This window comes from Neopsephotus bourkii, unplaced genomic scaffold (assembly GCF_033783945.1).
Source record: "Neopsephotus bourkii isolate Nb327-2 ecotype Australia unplaced genomic scaffold, CSIRO-AGI_Nbou_v1 NB_68, whole genome shotgun sequence".
Lineage (NCBI taxonomy): Eukaryota > Metazoa > Chordata > Aves > Psittaciformes > Psittacidae > Neopsephotus > Neopsephotus bourkii.
The window spans coordinates 1365925-1389907 of NW_026900585.1; positions in this window are offsets into that span (position 1 = coordinate 1365925).

Here is a 23983-nt window from a genome sequence, read left to right on the forward strand (position 1 = left end):
GCTGAATTCCACCCACTGACATCATGCACTGTCTATAAATGACAGAAGCATATATGCATCCAGAGAAAATTCAGATCCTACATTGTCACAGGTTAAAGCCTGCCTGAAACACTCATCAAATAAGTGAGAGTCTGTAGACATTTGCCTGGTTTGAATTCATTAGATGATTCTGGTATGCACTGGAAAACCAAACCAAACACAAACGTTCATGAGAAGGCCTACCTCAAAGCACTGTAGGTCAGGTCTGTACTCTGTCTGTTCTGTACTAATGCTTTAGATGTGTGTAGGGAAAAAAAAAACAACACAACAAAACAAGCAAGCACATATGACGTGTTAAAAATTTCCCTTCCTTGTGACACAATTGTGGAGTGAGACCAGTGTGTAATAGGATGTCCTGGGTTTAGCAGCAGCAGTCATTTTTCTCCATCTTGGTAGCTGGTGCACTGCTGTGCTTTGACTTTCAGCCTGGGAACGGAGCTGATAACAATGATGTTTTGGTTTGGCCAAGGACTTTGTGGGCCTCATGCTCTGCCAGGGAGGAGGGAAGCAGGGAAGAAGCAGAGACAGGACACCTGACCCAAACTGACCAAAGAGGTATTCCATACCACAGCACATCATGCCCTGGATGTAACTGGGAGTTACTCGGAAAGACTGGGACTGGAGCGTTGGAGGTGGTATCAGTCGGGGCTTGGTTGGGCTGGGGGGGGTGGGTTATCAGTTGCCTGGTGATGAGGTGTTGTATTCTCTTGCCTTGCTATTTCCTTTATCAGTATTATTAGTGGTGGTAGCAGTAGTGATTTGTGTTATACCTTAGTTACTAAACTGTTCTTATCTCAACCTGTGGGAGTTGCATTCTTTTCGATTTTCCTCTCCGTCCCTCCGAGAGTAGGGGGAGAGCAAGAAGGGGGGGAGTGAGTGCACAAGCTGTCTGGGTGGGTTAAACCATGACAGTTCTTTTTGGTGCCCAACGTGGGGCATGAGGGGTTGAGATAACGACAGATCTGACCGGATTAATAGTCACTCGTCACAATGCTGATTTATTGGCTCTCAGAGTTGTTCCTCTTGATCTCACAGCTGCAGAATTTTGTAACTTACTTAGACCCAGTATTTGCCGTGTTAGTTTTTATCAAGTGTGGGGCTTGGGCTAAGGTTCCTGTCTCACTGTACTTTATGGCAATGATTTGTAATACGGGCGGATTCCAGCAGCAGGGCAGGACGGACGTTGCCGTGGACTGGTACCTGGCTGTCCGGCTGCTCTTCACTGTCCTGGCACTCATCCTTGCCTCCATTTTCGTGAGGCCGCAGGGAGCCGAGGGGGAGCAGCCCCGGGAGCCGGCAGCTGCCGAAACAGCCCGGGAGAGCAGCCCGGGAGAGCACCCCGGGGACCAAACTGTGGCAGGATCGGGGCTGGAGGCCGCGAGGGGACGGCTGCTGGTGGAGGAGGTCGGGGCGGTCAAGGAGCAGGAGGAGGTGGCTGCCGAGCAGTGGGAGAAGGCAGTGGAGGAGCCAAGCCCCGCAGAGGAGCCAAGCCCGCAGCCGAGCCCAGGCCCGTGACGGCCGAGAGCATTCCCTGGAAGCCGCCTGCCGAGCCCCAGGAGGACGCAGGAGACCACGCAGAATTTCCCAGCAAGGCAGAGGAGGAAGATCTGGACTCAGAAAAAGAGAAGCTGGTAGTGGGAGAGCCGGCAAGCACAGCAGCTACACCAGCTCCAGTGACAAGTACAGCAGCATCGCTTGAGAGTTCTGAAGGTTTTAAATGGCCTTTGGGTATAGTTGGGACCTGCCTGCTGTTGCATTCTCTTCCCTTGTTATTTCCTTTATCATTATTATTAGTGGTGGTAGCAGTAGTGATTTGTGTTACACCTTAGTTACTAAACTGTTCTTATTTCAGCCTGTGGGAGTTGCATTCTTTTCGATTCTCCTCTCTGTCCCTCCAAGAGTAGGGGGAGGGCAAGAAGGGGGGGAGTCAGCGCATAAGCTGTCTGGCTGGGGTTAAACCACGACAGTAGCACCTTCTAATAGGCTTTTAGATATGGAGTAAATCAAGTAAATTGGCCTGGAATTATGGAGTCAATGGCGTCATCTACATCTAACCATCTAAGTTAGAATAGCAGTACTGAAACACTGGAGACAAAAGTGCCTGATTATGGGGAATATTCAATATGGACATCCAACATCCGATAGATGTCTGAGCCCATGGTGGAACTTCTGTACGTTGTTGAATGATAGCTAGAGAGCGTCCTCTCACCTAGGTCCATGTTGCTGGTCACACCCGAACTGCAGGGGCCAAGGCTTTGATTGATGTGATTGTGAATGGTCTGAAAGCTGTAGAATAGCAGTCTTGAAACAGAAATTGTTGCCTACCTGCTATACCCATCTCACTCAATAAATACACCATGGAGATGCATGGGTATTTCGTGTGGTTATACTAAGTTTTCCTGTGTTTATCTAATTCCATGTGCTCATAGGTGGTTAGATGGATAGTTCTCTCTCTTCATTTCAAAAATATTTCTGTACTAATGAATGTTTTTTGTGTTAGAGCTCTAAACCTAGTGTACTGGTTTCAGGCTGAAGTAGAACACTGGAAGACTCAGCTCTTCCCAAAATGTCTTTAATACCAGGTCATGAGATGGCCAAGAAGGTCAAGGTTTTCTTTTCCTATGGAACATCACTGGATTCCAGAAATACCAGGACGCAAGAAGTAATTTGCAGAAGATGTGACACAAAATCAGGGGAAGTACATCCCCAGTTTTGGGACAGGAAATCCTTTCTTTGTTACTTGGTTGTTTCTTCCAAAACTGTGTTTATAAATGTCCAGTATAAATAGGACAGATGAACTACACAGCATGAAAAATGTTGCATCTTTTGTTTTCCAGATGGTCTTAGAATTAGGATCCCTCATTTTCCCCTCCTTTAGTACTCTGTGTGTGTATTTATTTTTAACAGAACTTCACCACAGCATCTGTGGTGAAAATGAGGAAGTAGAAAAAAATTAAGGAACCTGACAGTTGTAATGGAATCTAAAATGTAAAAAAATCTTCAGCATTAAACATGATTTTTTACTGTTTGGGTTGGGTGTTTTTTTTTCCTTTTGTTATGAAGTGGCACTTTCTGTATCAGAAATAATTGACACAGGAAAGCAGAGTGTTAAAACATGAACGTTTAAAGAATGAGCACAAATGTTACAAAAAGCAGGTTTGTAATAAATAATGTTAATTGAATCAATCTATAACGACTTGAGAGAATAAACCAGTTTCATGGAATCTTGTGGATGGATGGATGGATGGATAGATAACATCCTTTTTTGTTTGGTCTCTCTAGATTGTGAGTACCTCCCTTTACCTACTGTCCTCTTAAGTATCTTTCAGTTAAATGTCCAGCTTTTTCCCACAGAGTCTATCTGAAGCTTTTAATAAGCCATTCCCAGACTGCCCAGGTTCCACTGCTCTGCAGTTTATTAAACATTTTTCAAGTTTCCTGGCATGTCTTAGATTCATGATTCCTGGGTTTTCTGCTTCCTTTCTTAGGCAATTGCTTGGTTAGCCAGTGTCACAGACTTCTCAAAAGGCTGCTTCAGGCTTCTCAAAAGGTTGTTTCTGGAGCTGGAAATGGTAACAAAAGGCAATCACAGTGAGTCTCTTTCTATGCTCAGCAGTGCCAGAGTAGTTTAGAATTTCAGTTTTCAAAAAAATATATCCTGATTTTCACTATTTCTTCAGATATTTGACATCCAGCATAGGAGTGTCTTACTAAAGATCTGTCCCTCTCTCTCCCAGTCTGCCCCTCTTGCTTTCTTTCTTTTTCTCTCTGCCATTCCCCTTCCCTACTTTTAATATGCTATTATACTTGGCAGGACTAGAACAAAACTCTCAACTTTCTCCAACCAGTTCTAATATTTCTTAGCCTTCCTAGAGCTGGTTCTCACATTTTTGCAAATCAATATGTTCAAAGGGCTCTAATCACCTTATTACATTTCTATGAAAATAATTTCTGCAGGTAGGCAATAATTGCCACCTGCTTCCAGATATGGAAGTCTAATGCACTTTATAGGCACTTTGTTCTTCTATTAAAGGCATTAGAACAATGACAATATGTTTCAACAGTGAATGCATGAAAAGAATTATTTTCTTACCTAGATCATTTCCTTAAACTTCAAAAGAAAATAAAAATTATTTCAAAGCTATTGTGATTCTTTGTCACCAGCAACTCACTACATCTCCATTCAAAATTTGGTGATCTCACTTATCAGTGTCCGTCTGACAGATTTTCTGTTTAACTGAATTCTACTTCAAGTGTATTCTTCATTATCTACATGTACACATAATTATCTTTCTTGGTTGCTGCGAATAGCCCTAACTGTGCTGAGCTTCACAGAACTTGTAATAAAAAACTTTTCAGCTCTAATTCATATTATGGACAAAATTTCTTGATATTGTAAGATATCTGTACATATTACATAGCCAGGAACAAAGCTGTATGCAGAATTCTGATTAAAGCCTTTAAATCATTTTCTCTGACTGTCTTGATAACTGGCTTTGTAATTTAGCATCTGTCTTGGTTATGCTCCCATACATCTCAAATGTTCTCTACGCAAGTGTACTAATTGCAGTGCACCAGAATGGGACTCCACTTGGTAAATAAACTGTAGCCATAGCCCTTTGTTTCAGATGAAACATATATACAGTTTATATATCTTTTCATGTTATATTCCAGCCTTCACTCAGAGTTGCAACCAGAGGGCATAAAGACTATAAGCTTTGGGTGAAGCTATTCAATTGTTACACAACAGATAAAAAATAGAACAATTTTGCTTATGTTATATACTTCTCATCATTCCCCTCAAGGTTTTCACACTTTCACTCCATATCAGGAATCTTGTTCTTTGCATTAACAAGAAAACTAAGTAAAGTGGCATGGTTTAGTGTGAGGTGCCCCTGGCCATGGCAGGAGGGTTAAATCTTAAGGTCCTTTCCAACTCTAACTATTCTATGGTTTTATGATTCTATGACCTCCCAAGCAGCCTCTGGAGGATTAAAATAAACAAAATGCAGATTCTAAGCAGAAAAGACACTTAAAGAAACCTTTTTTTTTCTTTCATATACAAAGTAAAGATATAGGTAAATGCTACATGTAAGTGCTTAACAATAACAGTTACACTGCAACATTCCCCCAAAATAATATTTGATTTGTGAGACACTGCATTACAGGATGGCAATAGTACAAGTAAACAGATTTTTCCCCCCTGTGAGACTGATGATCATCACTGTTTCTTTCCTATTTTCTAAGCTGTATAAAAACACTTAATCTTCAACTAGACCAATTTATGTCTCTTCAGGAACATGAATGGTATAAACAGATGTAAATGGTGTGCAGAATTAGATATATGAAACTGATAATTAAATTGCAAACTACATTCATTCAGTTGCCTCAGGATTTATATAAAAGCTGATGAGTTTGTGTCTGTATCTAGCTGGTAAACTAATTCTTAATCACATGGAATAAATATAGAGTGATGATAACAGAATGGAAATAGACAAATATTGCTCACAGATCAGAACTATATCTGAGTTTTTTTTTCTAAACTACAATGCAGACCACAGAATTCTGCAAAAAAAAACCACACCACTAGTCTGACTTTTGTCAGCCTCTAAACAGAGGAAAAAAATTAACATTTTCTGATTAAAAAAAAAAAAAAAACAACCAACCAACCAAACAAACAATAAATCTAGTGAAAAATATAAAAAGGTAAACAATCTGTCTTTTTGAAGAAAGAATTATGATCAACATGGAAATCATAGAAAATACTGATTTGGCCAGAGGATAAAATAGAAGCTACAGGAAAATTCACATAGATCCATTTCGGATGTCAGAAGTGATGTGACTTGAATTTCTCTAGTGGCTTATCTTGGCTGGATGCCACATGCCCACCAAGCTGCTCTATCACTTCACCTCCCCAGAATGTCCTTCCGGGGGAAGAAGGATTAAAAGCTTGTGAGTCAATATACAGAGGGAGATCATTCACCAATTACTATCATGGGCAAAATGGAGTCGACTTACAGAAGATTAATTTGACTTATTGCCAGTTAATCACAAAGTAGGTTAGCGAAAAGTAAAAAAAAAAAAAACAAACAAAAAAAAAACAAAACCAACAACTAAAGAAATGCTTCCATCCATCTGTCCTTCTTCCCAGACTCAACTTCAGTCATCTTCCACCCAAATGGCACAGGGGTATGGAGAACAGAGGGGTTTCAGTGAGTTCATAATGCTTCATCCCTGCCATTCTTCCTCTTGCTCTTATCCTGCTCTTCTGTGGGTCCTTCCCACAGGCTGCAGTCCTTTAAAAACTGCTCTGTCATTGGTCTTTTCCATGGGGTACAGTCCTTCGGGAATGGACTTCTCCAGCACAAATCCTCCACAGTATTACAAGTCCTGCCAGAAGACCTGCTGCAGCATGGTCTCCTTTTCATGGGGCCACAGGTCCTTCCAGAAGCCTGCTCAAGTGCTCTCCAGGGGGGCACAGCCTCCTTCGGGCACATCCACCAGCTCTGGCCTTCATGGGCTAAAGGGTGGGTATCTGCTCCCCTGTGGACCTCTGCATGGGCTGCAGGGGGATAACCTGCTTCATCATGGGGGTGAAGTGGTCCAGGAGAATCTCTGCTCTGCTGCCTGGACCACCTCCTTCCACTTCTTCTCTCACTTTGGTGTCTGCAGGGTTGTTTCTCTCTCATTTTCTCATTCCCCTCTCACAGCCTCTGCACAGCATTTTTTTATCTTTTCTTAAAAGTTTTATCAGAGAAGCACTATCAGCGTCGCAGATTGGCTCAGCTCTGGCCAGAAGTGGGTTTAGCTGGAGTTAGCTCTATCTGACATGGGGGCAACTTCTGATCTTTTCTTCCACCGGCTGCACTGCAGCCCTCACCTCCCCCAGTCTTGCCATAAAAAACCCAGAACAATCTCACTATGTACGGTTAGACTAACTTGTTTTATGACATGTGCTGTGATGTAATTACAGCCATCTAGATAAAAGAACAACTTTATCTCGTGGCTAATAAGTCATGGCTAGTAAGTACCAGCTAGTACTTATTATAAATAGTCATGTCTATGACACAGTCAATGGGATCCCTGTTATAGTAAACATAGTGCAACCCAGAGCATCAGACTGTTCTTGTTCTTTAAAGCTTCAAATGAGAAAAAATAGGACTGTGTCAAGAAGAATAAAAAAGTATTAAATGCCAAGCTTCGAAGGTCTAAAAAGTTAAATCAACTAAATGAGAAAAAAAATAATTAAAAAGTATTAGAATCATGGACAAAGGGAGAAAATCGAAAGAGAAACAGACGCCACATGGCACAGCAGAGAAGGGACTGTACAAGTGAAAAAAGCAAATTCAAACAATTATTCAGCTAACCTATCAACAGAGCAAATCGAGTCTATATTGGACTTTCTGAATGCCCCTATGTTCCTCTGCACTTACTCTTAACTACTAGAATTTCTGGCCTGCTTCTTTGTTTTTCTTACAAGTCTGGAGACAGAAAAGATGACATTTAAGCATATAAATTAAAGAAGGATATCTCCTATTAAGTATTTTCTACTGATATGTAAAGTGAAGACAGTGCTTGGACTTGGTTTTAATTTTTCTTCCTTACCGTGCCACCCTGTTAGCTTTTTCAGCAGGTACTCTTCCTGGATGAACTTCATGGTGCCTTTTCCCTTATATTTGTGTATATTTCTAAATTGGAACAGAACATTTATGTTGAGGTTTTTCAAGTCTTTCTTTTCCACATTGTAGGAATAGAATTTTTAAGGCTTCCAAGGAGAGCCAAAACTTTTGTCACCGTCATGATTTGAAAGACAATAAAAGTAGGTGTGAAAACTTCATAGTTATTTGGATAGTGAAACTGTTAAGTTAAAGCAATGTTGACTGATGAACACTACAAAATATTTACACAGTGGAAAAATTACATCAGTTAAATCAACTACACATAAAGTTGGACAGACCAATAAGAGCATCAGGATCTAATGCAAAAAGGATCAGTGCTACTGCTGATGATGGCAGTATCCTGAGTTCACAGCCTTGTAGAAGGAGTATATTTTTTCTCCTGTCTCCCTTTCTCTTTTGTTTTTTTTTTTTTTTTTTCCCTCACAGGACTTTTCATGAAGTCAAATGCACATACACTTCAGTTTCATCAAACCTGAAATTATTTTCATGACTACTGAGTCAGAGAAGAATGCCATAATGACCTTCAGAACTACTAACATTGTCCCTTCCATAAAACTTTTCTGTTGACTTCAGTGACAACATAATAACAGCATTGTTGAGAGAGTCTGAATTTCTCAGCAAGGGTGGCAAAACCTACATGAACACAGGCCACAGAAATCATTAGAACAGGTCATGAAGATAATTTCATTAATAAAAAAATGAATTTAGCCAAAGCATTACCTCTTTGCTGAAAGAACCAGCAGGTCCTTTGTATATTGCTCTTCTGCTAAGGTCAACTGGCCATAGGAAATGCGATCAGTTTAAATATTTAATTATCTCATAAAATACTGACACAGTTTTAGTCTTATTTGTAATAAATACAGCCCATTATATTTTTAGTTATGGTCTTTAGTCATTGTTCATCTTCTATCCATAAATTTAATCTGACATATATTGAATTCAATGGTGTTTATTCCCCTGATAATAGTTTCAAACCTTTAATCTCTTTAAAGTTTAATATTATTCAAGATATTTTAATCACAAGAGTGAAAAGCAAATATGAAAAAAAAAAACAAAAAAAAAACAACAAAAAAACACCAAAACCTCTTGCCTTTAACAAAAGTCTTAAAATATACACTGTTTCTGAAAATCATATTATACATTCTTGGATTTTTATTTATATATGTGTGTATATACGTATATATAGGCATGTGTGTTTGTGTGTTTATACGTATAAAAATATTTCAAAGACCACTTAAGTTTTTGAGTCTGCTGCCATTTTGTTTGGAAGTTTCTGGGACAGTACACAACCAAAATAAGTGTATACAAACATATACTACAATACTTTTAAAATTATGCATGCTGGCAAAAGAAAAGGAATGGACAGAATATTTATGAGGACAGTGCTTCAATAATTACAATGACATTCTAAGAAAAAGCGTGCTCATTTCTGAAAAGGTGGTTGATAATAAAAATAACACAGGATTGATCTGTAATAATCACAAAAGTAATAGCAGTTTTAGAGGTTCTGAATCAGCCACTTTCCAAAGAACAGAAGGCTTAACGACGAAAATTAGACTGCATTCAATGTAAAAATTATATGATATGTATCTGCACCTACAGTAATACATCATTATGTTCTTTTTTTCAAAGATACAATAGAAGTAATAGAATATTATTCCAAATGAGTAGGACAAGACCTTATGGAAAAATCAGGTGTATGTGGAGAGAATAACCACCAAAATTTTCTTGCTTCTTATGACAAAGGGTGAGTTGAAAAGAAGATAAAAATAGAAAAGGAAGAGAAGAGAAGAGAAGAGAAGAGAAGAGAAGAGAAGAGAAGAGAAGAGAAGAGAAGAGAAGAGAAGAGAAGAGAAGAAAAAAAGAAAAAAAGAAAAGAAAAGAGAAAGAAAAAAAGAGAAGAAAAAAAAGAGAAAAGAAAGAAAAGAAAAAAAGAAAAAAAAGAGAAAAGAAAGAAAAGAAAAAAGAAAAGAAAAGAAAAGAAAAGAAAAGAAAAAAGAAAAGAAAAGAAAAGAAAAGAAAAGAAAAGAAAAGAAAAGAAAAGAAAAGAAAAGAAAAGAAAAGAGAAAAATGAAGACCTGGAACAATGACAGTCCTAAGCATTACTGAAGACAATGCTTTTATTGTAAATTCTTTTATTTTTTCTGTTAAGAAATTTTTTCTGTGGAAGCTGAAACTTCATGTTCTTCAAGTTTCACTTCAAGATAAGCAATTTTTTTTATTTACATATCAAATATTTCTACCAGAATACAACTTTGGGGCTGAGAAAGCTACACTGTGCTATCCATAATGAAATTGGATATGAATTACCTACTCGTACTTATTTGCGTGTTTGTTTGGTTGTTTATGGATTTCTATTGTTTTGTTGTTAGGTGTCTTAGAATAAACATTTAAGGATGTAGGATGTAAATTTTCAAATTTATGGTCATTTGAAGAATTCTGCTTGTCAAACAAGGACTCACTAAATAGTACTGGTAAGTTGTTTGAACAGCCCACTGAGACCTCTACTTGATCCAAGAAAGAAGACATGTCTTTTTTGTATTGTAATTTCAATGCAGAAAAAAATACTGAAAAGAGTCCAAACGGGACTTTTCAAATGGAAACTAAACAATTGAACACAACTGAAAAGTGCATGCCTGACCTCATCAGTGAAGATTAGTAGAATGTGGTGCTTTATGTTATGAAACACAGTATTTCTACATTCCAATGATAACAAAAAAATATGCAGCAAGGAGAAAAAAAGTATGCTGTGCATAGTTTTGTCTTTTTACATAATCCAGATTTAGCAAAGGAATATAAGAATGTACAGCTAAGGAAAGCATAACAAGGGAGAAGAATATAACAGCTTCAGAAGTTTCATAATTTTGCCATGAAGTTTGAAATGGTATGAAATTAGTTGTAAAGGGTTAAATGAATAGACAAGTAATATGAGCATTATACACTAGAAAAATGTAAAGTCTGCCTTATTGAAATTGGAAATTTTAAGATGTCTAAAATGTAAAAGCTGAGAAACATGATCCTGCAAATGCACAATTACCAGCTAAAAGTATATTAAATAGACTGGTGTCCTGGGTTCAGCAGTATCAGTCATTCTCCTTCTTAGTAGCTAGTGCATTGCTGTGGTTTTGACTTTCAGCTTGGGAACAGTGCTGATAACACCGATGTTTTTAGTTGTTGCTCAGTAATGTTTACTCTGACCAAGGACTTTGTGAGTCTCATGCTGTGCCAGGGAGGAGGGGAAGCCAGGAGGAAGCAGAGACAGGACACCTGACCCAAACTGACCAAAGAGGTATTCCATACCACAGCACATCATGCCCAGTATAGAAACTGAGGGCAGTGACCAGAAGGGCTAGATCATTGCTGGGGTCTGTCTGGGTATCATATCAGTCAGCAGGTGGTGAGCGGTTGTATTCTCTTCCCTTGTTATTTCCCTTATCATTATTATTATTGGTGGCAGCAGTAGTGGGTTTGTGTTATACCTTAGTTACTGAACTATTCTTATCTGAACCCGTGGGAGTTACATTCTTTCGTTTCTCCTCCCCATCCCTCCAGGAGCAGGGAGAGGTAAAACGGGGAGTGAGCGAGCAACTGCATTGTTCTGAGTTACCGGCTGGGCTTAAACCACAACAACTGGTAGTGTCCAAACGAAAGTGAGTTGTTTGCTTTGTAGAATAGTTAAATAAATGAGACTTCAGTCCTTTACTATTCAAAAAGGAAAGAAAAAGCAAATAAGGATGTTAATAAAATTAATATTTTCCCCTACATTCTCTAAGAAAGGGAAATCAACTTACATCAGTGCAAAATTCCTGATTTTGCAGTTGCATATAAATAAGAGGGGCAATACAGACCAATTCTCTTCACCAAGTGTTGGATTAATGGTTTGATTTTTTTGTTTTGTGTTGTTTTTTTTTTACTGGAAAGCTTTTTTTAATCGTTCACTTTTCTCTTGAAAAATATTCACGAAGTAGAATTTCATATTTATTCCAGAAAAAAAATAATCAAAGAAACAGTGCTAGTTCTAATATTCTTGAGGATTGATAATAGACCTATTGACAAATAAAGTCTGTGATTAAAGCCATTTGAATATCTGAAATATTCAAGGGCTGCTGCTTAATACATGCTTAGTTACACCAATGCCAGTTTTGCATCATAGTGTACATATTTTAATTTTTCTGTAGCTTTCAGCTATGTAAGTGATGAACCTGGGGATCACAATGGCAAAATGTCTGGTAAGTGCTTTCTCTGTTTAATGTTAAGCAAGTTATAAATCTATGCTTCCAAACACTGTTTTCAGCCCTGTTTGAAAAGCTGTGTAAATGGGTTTCACACAGCAATATAATAAAAAATTAGAAAAAAAAATGGAAACAGATGTTAAATGTTAACTTAGAAAAAATAAGTCAGTCATGTATCAGGAACACTGCTAACTAGCTTTTAATGCTACAAACATGCTTTTTATAGAAACACAGTTCCTCTATTATTTTCAGAGAAAATAAACTGTTAGTTCGTCGTAGAAACTTACTCTTTCTGTTGACCTGTTCTCTGTATTTAAAAGTCAACGGTAACTAGTCACCTTTTTTATTGTTAATGCAAGTTCTTAATTTTTGTACTTATGCCTCATGCCTTTGACTTTCCAACTAAGACCGTTTTTCTCTGGAAAAAGTATCAGCTTTCTGCCCAAAGTACATTGAGGAGGATCAGGATATTCAAATCTGTTTGAAAGCCTTGGCACTCTAGTTTATCTATGAAAAACAGAACCTATCAATGAACTGTTTAAAGAGCCCAGAGCACTTAGGAATCTTCTTCCATGACTTCCTGCTTAAGAGAACAAGAAACAAATTTTTTTCTTTAATTTTAGCAAAACAATGTTATATTCTTGTGCAAGAATGTATTTACTTTCCTCTAAAATATCTGTGAAGTTAAAATACATAGCTGAAAATGGAAAAATAATCCTGAATATGTGAAGCTATAGATTGTACTGGTCCTGTCTGGCTTGCCCTTCCCTTTTCATGCCCTTCCCTGCACTTCCCCTCCCTTCCTGTCTTCCTGTTCTGTCCCCTATCCCTAGTGTGTGTGTGTAAGAGAGCAGCTGTTCAGGGCTTAGCTTCCACCTGTGCGTTAGCCCACCACTGACTTTCCTAATGCATCATGTGAAGCACACTATTAAAAGAACCATAAGGACTGGTTTTAATTTTAAGACTGGCATCTTTACTGAATACAAAAGAAGTAAGCAGTGAAAAATGAATCCATGAAGTATATCGTGTCTCCAGCAAATTTCTTTCTTAGCTTATAAGACTTCATTAAACAAGACTTATTTTCACTTTATTGGAAAGCATGATTAACACGTTTTTAATTTTGCTTCTTATTGAAATACTGGTGATTTTTTCAGATTAAAAGTAAAACATTGTGAAAAGGAACGTTTCTTTGGGTTTTGGTTTTTTTTCCAAGAAAAATGTAAACCCATTATCTTCTCTATTTTTATTGGTGTCTTGAAAAGATAAAGTTAAAAATGTCACCTATTTCAGAAGAAATTACATGGGACTTTTCTGGAAAAAAAATATCAGAATATAGAATAGAATTTGAAAGCAAGAATAATCTAGGTTATAAACAAAAAACTTCAATCCTACACCAGAACAGTAGACTATATTGTACTTTTAATATGTGGTTTTGCAATCTATTTATGTGATGGAACCCTGTTGAACACTGACACTTCCAATTTCACAAAAAAAAAAATGCTTAAAAATGGAAATTTTGGACTTTACTCAGAATTTTTAAAGATTAATATAATAAAGAACCAACTACTTTCTAGAAATGAAGCTTTAAAATTGTTTTCATTTATTGGTATTCTCTCTAACATATATTTTTTTAAGAAGACATATTTGAAAAGCTTAAAACTTTTATAATAGCCTTATGACTGAAATATTTAAACTCCATGCATACCTCAAGATTTATATATATATTTAATATTATTTAAAAAAAAAATTGTATGTTTTACAAAACTTGGTGGGTTTTTTGTTGTTGTTGTTTTCTGGATAATACTGAAGTATGTTCTACAGTTGGAAGTTAACAAGCATCTTGACAATCATCAAATCAGGCATTCAACAGACTTTTTTATTTTCTTTTTATGGGTACCTTGTCAGAATTCTCTGCATAAATAAAACTGCTTAAGTGTTACAAGACTTCTGAGAATAGGATTCACACTTTAATTATACCAGCCTGGTCTCATAAGAAGGTTCATGGAAGTTCAATTTCAAAGCAATCTGAATAGCTTTATGAGATAAAATCCTGGCTCCACTGACTTCAAAGAGAACAGTATTTCACCTATAGGCTTCTCATCAATTTTACATTGTCCAGCACTTTTTTCTCTTTTGGTAGTTACATGGCGCATTCACCAGCTACCCTGTAAGTGCAGCACATAAATCAGTGAAAGCTAACATTTTGAGATAATTTGCAAAGTTCCTATTGAAAGTAACCAGATGAAAAGCCTTCACTGATAACCTCTTCCCAAAATCAACATCCTGATGTATCTTCCAAAGTGGCCAGAATTAATCACATTCCTTCCCTGTAGCTCATTGTTTTCTATATCTTTCCAAAATCATTTGTTTAATCTACTGAAGTTATATGCTGAGTAAATCCTTCACAATTTTGCAATCAACTATGCAAGTAATTCCAGTTCATGAAATTATTAAACATATATCAAGAAGTCCACACTGATTAAGTTTCTAAAACTCAAACGTGTACACACTGTTTAAATGGAATGACCTGTTGATATTTAAGACAACTTGACATGGTGCTGGAAAGCCATGCACTGTTACAAGTTGCATTTCATTTTGCGCAACTTACGTAGAAAGTAATACTTGTTTATATAGTTCTTTTCTTAATAGAGGTCAACTTTGATCTCTCATCAGTCACTAGTATATATTAATGAGCTCATGACAGAATACAGTGGATACAGTTCTAAATTTGTGATATTCAGGGTGTTAAACAAGGTGGTGTAATGAATAACACCTAGCCTGAAATATAGTCAATAAGCTTAGATTTTGATCTATTAACACCTCCATTATGTCTACCAGAGAAATTAGAAAGTATAACATTGAATTAATAGCACATCTTCCAATTTTTCCCCAAAATCCCATGAATATAAATAGAAAGGGGTATATGTGTGTGTGTTGTAATAATTATGGATGAAAAGTGAATATTTTTGCTTCTTTTTTTCTCTAAGAAGGCTATCATCAGCAAATCTAAGAGCATTAGTGTAAAAAGTTCTCATCTGTCCTCTTCATCTTTGATCTTTTTCTAGAGGGATAAATGCAAGACATCCTTAAGGCTGAATACAACAGCAAAAGTCTTTACTTGTTCTTATAGCTTTTTCAATTTTCCTCTGGAAGTTATCTAAAAAATTATAAGGCCAGTTCAAATCATTTATGATACATTAATAATTCTGCTTAGAAGAATGTAAGGATGAAGCACATCAACTCTCATACCTTGTTGTAATTTAATTCTATCAAAGGGAAAGGACTGTCAGAATCACAGTATCACAGTATCACAGTATGTTAGAGATTGGAAGGGACCTCAAAGGATCATCTAGTCCAATCCCCCTGCCAGAGCAGGAACACCTAGATAAGGTTACACAGGAATGTGTCCAGGCGGGTTTTGAATGTCTCCAGAGAAGGAGACTCCACACCCTCCCTGGGCAGCCTGTTCCAGTGTTCTGTCACCCTCACTGAGAAGTTTCTTCTCAAGTTTAAGTGGAACCTTAATTTCATTGCTAGGTGTGTCACTCACTCCTTATGTATGTTCAGTGGGTCAGAAACTTACATCTATTAGATTGGGTACATAAATATAAGCATTTAAATCCATCTCCAGACAGCAAATGAAATGGCAAAGTACTAGGTGGCCAGGTTCAGCAGTACCACATATTCATTCTAAAAAAACATTTGCTGTCTGTTAGTGCTAACAATGTTATTGCTTAAAGTCTTTCTCATTTCAATTAAAGAAAATAATCTCAAAAACTCTGGGAGTAATGGCAGAATTCTGTTTAGCTAATACAAGCATCAACAGTGTTGGCACGTAACTCTTTTCCTCATATTTCTATAGACTGCCAAGGCAGCAAAGGAGCTCTAGGACTTTAGGACAGTTCCAGACTATAGACCAAAACTGAGGCTTGATTCAGTATAAACACATATATACTGTCATTTGAGATCTCTTATCTTGTCAGACACAGGTATATGGAATGGATAGGTAAGATACAGGAACCACGAGATCTGTGCATATCACAGACTGGTAGGTTAGTGGCGCAAATGCCTTGATCTGGTGATATTAGAAAATTAAATCATGTATTTAGTATCCTTTACAGGTGCAGTGGAACACTGAAACTGTGGTCCCACAAATCCTGTCTGTTGCCTGACTTCCAGCCTTTACTCCAGAAGAACACAGGTCTTTCATAACCATGACATAGTTGTTACCTATATATACATGACTGAGATGTCATATATTGCTTTAAGTGTCATTAGATGTTTCTCTGTGTAGCTGAATACCATTGGGGATTCTACATATTAACAGCTATAGATATGACATAATGCTAAGATGAATATGCTTTCTGACTGCCATGAGTCCATTGACTATGCTACCACTGCTTGTAACAGGAGACAGGAATATTAGTTCACATACAGACATGGTTTCAATCATTTCAGCCATAGATGTCACCATTTGAGATCGTGGTCTCTGACTCTGATTGAGGATTCTGACTGTCAGTCCAAGAAGGCACGAGTCTTCCAATGGTATTATGTTAACCTCTGCTGTGTTTGAATGCTCTTCATGAATGATGTGGTCTCTTTAGCATATTTCATGCAGTACTCAGCACCTTTCTGTGTGCAACTGAATTGACTGCCACACTGAGATATATTGAAATGACCAGGGTCATCTAAATCAGGCTCCCCAGGGCAATATCACCTGTTGTTCTTTGACCCACAGCAATCCCTCAGTACAAGGTAGACAGCTGCTTAATTTCATTTGCCTCCAAGGCAGCTATACCAAAAGCCCATTAGAACCTTTTGGGGTCCTTGAAGTGCCCTCTCCTGAAATAGTCTATGCCAAGAATACACAGAGCTTCTGGTACAGTTACAATGGGGTGCTTTTCCATTCATTCCCAGTTAGGCTCACTTCAGTTAGCTTTCAGGATCCTCCTATCACTCCAGAAATACTAATGAGTTCTGCCTCTTGATGTCTTGATGGCATTAAGGTACACTCTGCACTGGTGTACTAGAGCCTTACACTCCTGGCCTGCCTTTGCTAGAAAGCATTTTGCTTTTTATGACAACGTTCCAGTCATGTGAGCTATTCCACCATGTCTTTGTAATTGCAATGAGATCGAAGTCCAGTGACAGCACATAGACCTCTAATTCTTCCTGTTTGTTTTCCATACTGTGTATGTTGGTATGCAGGCACTACTTCAGGTGTGTCAATTTTCCAAGAGGGGTGCAAGAGGATATATCATAATCACATACTGTAAGCGCTTCCTTGGCTGCATGCACTTGCTGGAGGTATCCCCACCCAAGCCTTGTTTTTCTGTGTGGGTGGTCTCTGTGACTCTCCCCTTCCCTCACCTTTCCTAATTTATAGCTTTCCTTACCAGTCTGTTGGCAAAGATGTTTGTGTCCTTCTGACTGAGGTGGATTCTGTTTCCCCCAGCCAGCTGTTGACTTTCAAACAGGCTCTCATGGTTATAGAAACCAAAACTGTTGCCAACACTAGCAACACAGCTAGTTGTTCACTTGGTGAATCCGTCTAGTCCTCCTGTTGTCATTTATCTTAAGTGGCAGGATCAAAGAGAAATCAATCTGGGCCCCCAGATGTTTGACTTCTGTCCCCATAGGTTTCAAATCCTTTTTGATAGTCCCCAAATTAACCTTATTATCACTGGTGCCCACGTGAAAGATCAGCAGGTTCTAGGAGTCGGATGTGTGGACAAGCCGACTTGGCAGACAACAAAACTCTCTAGACAAGCAGTTGGGTCAGCAGATGGATTCCTCTGTCTCCTGCAGCAGCAAGGCATCCACAACAATCACTTGCAGCTTCTTTTAAGATAATCTCTTAGGAATTCTATACATCTAAGATAATATAGATTAACTTATGAGTGATTTCTAGTTACCCTTTTTGTAATATACTGTGAAGACATAATGAAATTGTTAAAACAAGAATTGTAAAAGGATAAATATTATTTGAGGAATTTTGATAATGTTATTAAAGAAAATGTATTCTGCTTATTCTACTTGGTCAGTCCTGTCAGTCCTCAAAATGATCATACCATTAAAATTATTCAGAAACTGAACCATGTATGTAGTTACCACTTAGCAAATTATACCAAACAACTTAAATCAGAACCTTCAGCTGATGCAGATGGAGGCATATTCACAACATACTGGGTATTCAAGAAAACTTTGTATGTTGAATTCTGTACAATGGTCCTGTAGAAGATATTATCATAGTTTATTTATAATAAAAATCTCAGTGTAAGAGAGTGAATACTCCAATTTCTCTGCATTGCACCAGTTTTCCTAAGGTTTTTAAACTGACTTTTATTTAATGATTCAAGTAGAAGCTCTCATCACTTCACTTTTTTAGAGATGTGGTATATTGAGTCTGAATCTTAACAGTGTTGCAGCTAGAAACCAAAGCATGACCTCCTTAGTTATGAGCACAACTGCTTTCTTTGGAGAGGGGATTTATTTTTTTTTCTTAAGCATTTTTCTTGTGGATAGAGGCAGATATGTTTTCTTTGTTGCTGACTCTCACAGGTATAACAGTGAATGGACTGAGGTTTATGACATGGGTTTCTTAAACATATATTCAAGAACATAGATTTAAGGCTTTTTGAAATCAAATTCCAAGGGAAAAGCAGTGGGTATTAAAAACAGCTGGTAAGTGTTCATGTTGGGTTTCCAAAATTAAAGCAAAATCAAAATAGACAAAACCCCACCCAAACCCAGTAAGTTTAAATGTCTGACTTTTGGTGCTGGGTTTTGTTTTTTTTCCCCGATAATACCTAACATCCAATTTTTTATCATAAAAGGTCAATATATCTTGGCACTTATCCTCTTCTGATTTACCCAGATAAAAATCAGGATTAAATCCATCAAGATGAAAGGCCCCACCATTGAAGAAACTGAAGCTGAAACTTATAGATCCCATAAGATATACTGTACTACATACACAGGGCTAAATTAGTTAGACTGCTATGCCAATTTGTTACAGCACACTGCAAAAGACCAGAACAATTGCTCACTGTTGCTGTCAGATTTCTGTCCTTACAGTCGCAACGGTGTGTGTGCTATCAGCCTGACAGTAGAAGGGATTCACTGACTTTTTCAGATCTGGCAAGTCTTACTAGATCTTTGTATTTCTTTTACAAAGAGAGTATCGTGAGTACAACCTACAGCTCTGCTAGATTAATCATGAACAGGGTAATAAGGCACGTACTTCTGCCTGGCTTGTGCGTTCTAAAATTTCCAGCACAATGAATTAGATAGATAGCTTTCTAAGAGAGAGAGTGTGAATCAAATCCATAGGATACAAGCTACACTCCAGAGCAATGTGTAAATTTGATGCTTGTTGTCATTTATATTGTACTTCACAGATGTTAAGTACTTAGTATTCTATCTTAACTTCACAGGAATCTAAGAGAGAAAAGTTAATGACTTGGAAATAAAGGACAGAGCACCAGAGATATGTCATGAGTACAGAAATTTGCTTTGTGTAATCTAATAAATCATGCTGCTCATATTTACATACCAGTAGATCTTCTCAGAAAGGCAGAGCTTAGTTGGACTTGTCTGTAACACTACGGTTATCAGTCTCAGCCTTAGCAACATTGCCTCCAAAATCTATGAACTGATCTGGGGGATCTTCAAAAACCAAATAACATTTTAAGTTTTTGCTTAGACGCTGAGGAACAGATTGAGGCATGTGTGAAAGAAAGAGCATGAGGAGGGAAGTGTGACTAATGTCTGAGAAGAGAGATTTTGAACAGTGGTGTTAATCTGTATATTCAGCTTTTCTTCACAAGAACCATAAGATAAAATGAGATTCATCTTGACATTTGTAGGTCCTCAAAATTAATCACATACCAGAAAGAAAGAAGAAAAGAGAAGAGAAAAAATGACAATAAAATATAGATGAGAATGAAAAACTAACCATTAATGAAGCCCTTACATTTCAGTTTATAATGTAATTATATTTAGGCTTGGTATTTAAAGTATCACACAATTAAAGTACTAACTAGCATACGTATGCATAATCAATATGTAACTTAAATTTGCATAGGAAAATAAGTAAAGATATTACTCACAAATGTGCCAAGAATCTTTTATTATTATTTTTTTAGCAAACATAAGAGCAACATGTAAAGAGATAGTATGAACTAATGAAAAGTTAACTCTCACTCTCAAAAAAAAAAAAAAAGGAAAGTACATATCAGATGCATTGATACGAAATTGTTTTGATTTCATAATTGCAGTGGGTTTTCCTCCTAGGTCTAGTCCCAGTTGTAGTCCTGAACTCAATTGAATGAATTTATATTCATAGTGAAATTTTTAACAAAAAGAGGAAAATTTAGGTTTTCACAAAATATCGTAATTTTTAAGGACTGTCTCCAGGACTAATTAGTAAGGTACTTCTGAAATTATAAATGAAGTACTTAAGAATTCATAAAATATTCAAGAAAAAAATAAAACATATCAAAGACTTTCCATTACTATCAGAAACACAATATTTCCCTTACTGTATCAATAATATGCATGAATGAGTGCTGTTGTTAGGTGAATGAGTTCTTTTCCTTAGAATCATAGATAGAATCACAGAATCATAGAATGTTTTGGGTTGCAAGGTACCTTAGAAATCATCTAGTCCCAATCCCACTGTCATGGGCAGGGACACTTTCCATTAGACCAGGTTGCTCAATACCCCATCCAACCCGATCTTGAACACCCCTAGTGATGGGGCATTCTTTTTTTTTTTTTTTTTTTTTTGTGATATATGAAAAAGGAATCTTCCAATATTTTGGAAAAATCTAAGCAGAACTTATAACACATTTTCACCCTGCATATTGCTGCAAGATCACTATGATAGCACTTAATAAATTAGATTTCAAATAAGGTCAGAGTTTATTTAACCTACTAATTGTCAGTAAATTAGAAAAAGAACATATATACTGAACTCCAAATAATTCTTCTGGAACTGCAAAATTCAAGCCGCCATGTAAATATTTCTGCCAGTAACTTAATAGTAAAAAATGATGCTATTTTTCAAGGTCAGAAAAACGTTCACTGTAAAATGTTGATACTTACAATATAATACGTCCCTTACCTTCCTTCTTTAAAGTAGAATTATTTATTTTCATCAGTGTTACATATATATTAGTAGGTTTTATTCTAAAAATAAAAATTAAAAAAATCTAACTGTACGTTGCATTTTTTTGTAAAGTTGGTTTTGTTTTTATTTTTTTTCTTTAAGGTGAAGCATGATGATGTTTCCAGAAAATAAGAAAAAATATTAAATTGGAAAATCAATGCGAAATGTCAAATGTGCTTTTAAAAATCAGCTGCTATGCTCAAATTTATGTAAAATTTATATTTTATGTTTTAATCTCTAATTCATAGATTCTAGATGTTGGTGTTCTCATGGGATTTGGTGTATATCCTTCATACTGCAACTCTCACAACAATGGAGAAAGATAATTATGCAAATGAGATTTCTACTTCTTGATTGGAATCACAGAATTCTCTCGTTTGAACATAGGAATGTAGTCACTCTTCTGTTAATTTTTTATCAGTGGCAACTCAAACCTAGACATGGAAAAATACAGCTAGCAAATGGATGTACAATATAAAATTGGAAATGTATTTTAAACACAGTTCTCAAAATCACAGAATGGCTGAGGTTGGAACGAACCTCTGAAGGCTCAAGCAGGGCCACCTACAGCTGGTTGCCCAGGATAACATCCAGACAACTTTCAAATAGCTCTGTGGAATGAGACTCCATAACATCCTTAGGCAGCCTATGCTTAAACACTTTCACAGTGGAAAAGTATTTCCTGACATTCAGCCAGAACCTTCTTTGTTTCAGGTTGAGCCCATTGCCCGTTGTCCTACCACCGGACACCACTGAAAAGAGCCTGGGTGTGTCCTCTATGAACACTATCTTCAGGTATTTATGTACACTGATAATATTCCCCCCGAGCTTTCTCTTCTCTAAAGTGAAGTCCCAGCTCTCTCAGCTTTTCCTCATAGAAGAGATGCTCCATTGTGTGCATCCAAGTGATGTCACATCATCCTTCTGACACTTTGTTAGACTTTCTCCAATATGTCCCCATATCTCTTCTACTGGGGAGCCCAGAACTGGACATTGCACTCCAGGTGTTGTCTCTTCAGGGCTGATTAGAGTGGAAGGATATCCTAGCTAAACCTGCTGGCAAGTCTGTCTAATGCAGCCAATTAGCTTTCTTTGTGGCAAAGGCACATGTTCAACTTATTGGCCACCAGTACTGACAGGTCCTTTTCTGCCAAGCCACTCTCCAGTTAGACGATTCCCAGTGTATACTGATATACTGTTCCTCCCCAGGTTCAGGACTTCATACCTCCCCTTGTTGAACTTCATGAGGTTCCTGTCAACTCATTTCTCCAGCCTGTTGAGGTCCCCCCAAATGGCAGTATCAACAACTCCTTCCAGTTTTGTGTCATCATCAGACTTGCTGAGGGAGAACTCTGCCACATCATCCAGATCATTAATGAAGATGTTAAACAAGACTGGACCCACTACTGGTGCCTGGGGTACACCATAGAATGCAGTTGACAGAACATAGCCTCCTAGTTTGAGATTCTAGGGTATTCAAGTCAGGTGCATAGAAAGGATAGATATGACCAAAGATTTAAAAGATACCTGCTTCTTCTGTAGTATTGACTGAAAGCTGTGTGAAATACCACCAACCACTTCAAATTACTCTTTACACTAAAGTTTGCGCAACCAAGATCCAATTGGACTTAGATCCATACTGTAGACTGTAGACATGTCAATTTTGGCATCTATATTTTAAAGCTACCATGTGAGAGAGGTTTCTGAATTTCCATTATAGTCAATAAAGATCTAAGTTTGGATTCAGTTGCTTAAGCATAGGCTTGGATGCAACGTTCATGACTTAGTGTATCCCATCTGGCCCTCAGGTGCTTGACCAGAAAAGTGCATGTCTGCTGTTAATCCTTCATCATATCTGCCAGGCTTACGTGGATATTTTAAGCACTTAGCTGAAATAGTACTTACTGTTTATGTTTAGACAATTTAATCCTACTTTATACATACAGTGTGTATAATGGGGCCATAGACGCTTGGCTTGCCTGTTAAACCTGCATTAAGTTTCATTTGACATGTCTACAGTCTGGAGCTCTACTTGGTTCCACAGTTTGCATATTCCTCCTTAAAATCTCACTCTTCCAGGTAAGTTTGCATCTTAGGTTTTTTTACTGATTTCCCTTTCACAGTACCTTTTGTATTGGGTTATTATATGGTGAAAGGCATAATTAATGTGCTAATGAAGGTGATGTGTTAATGAGAATTAGTAGGAATTAGTTCATGAACTATTCAATGCAGTCTTAGGAGGCTACGGACAGAAGAGAGGGTTGCTGAGATACATGTTTCTGTATTCTGTGCACAGAATCCCTAACTTTATCAAACTAAAGTATTCTAAGTTTAGTTGGGCAAAATCCTTATAAAATGCTGCAAAAATATTGGGCCTATAAATTGGCTGAAATATTCAAAATGTAGCTATTCTTCCAACCAAGTGTAAAATTCATGAAGCTTTAATGTAAGTGCATCAAATGAAGGATCATGTGTGCTCAAGTGACTCCCCTTCACAAAATTGCACATGCAATGAATCGGCTTTCAACCGCCTTTGAAATTCTGGTTGACTGAATTTTCACATTCTGAGTTGTCTTGCTTTTGCTGTTTAATAAAACATATGGATACATTATTCCACAAGATAAATTCTGGTTCACAACTGAATCCCCAAGAAATTTTTTAAAAGTATCTGGGGGAGAGTAAATTGAGACAGTAGCTGGATAAATAACGGGGTTTCACCACTTGTCTCTTTGTACTTGAGGATCTTTCATCTTCTCACCACAGCAGGACTACAAATGCTTCTGTTCCTTTTACAGGGACTTTTATTTTGTCTTCTTTTACTGCCTATACATTACAGCACTAGACTGCTAAGGAAAAATAAA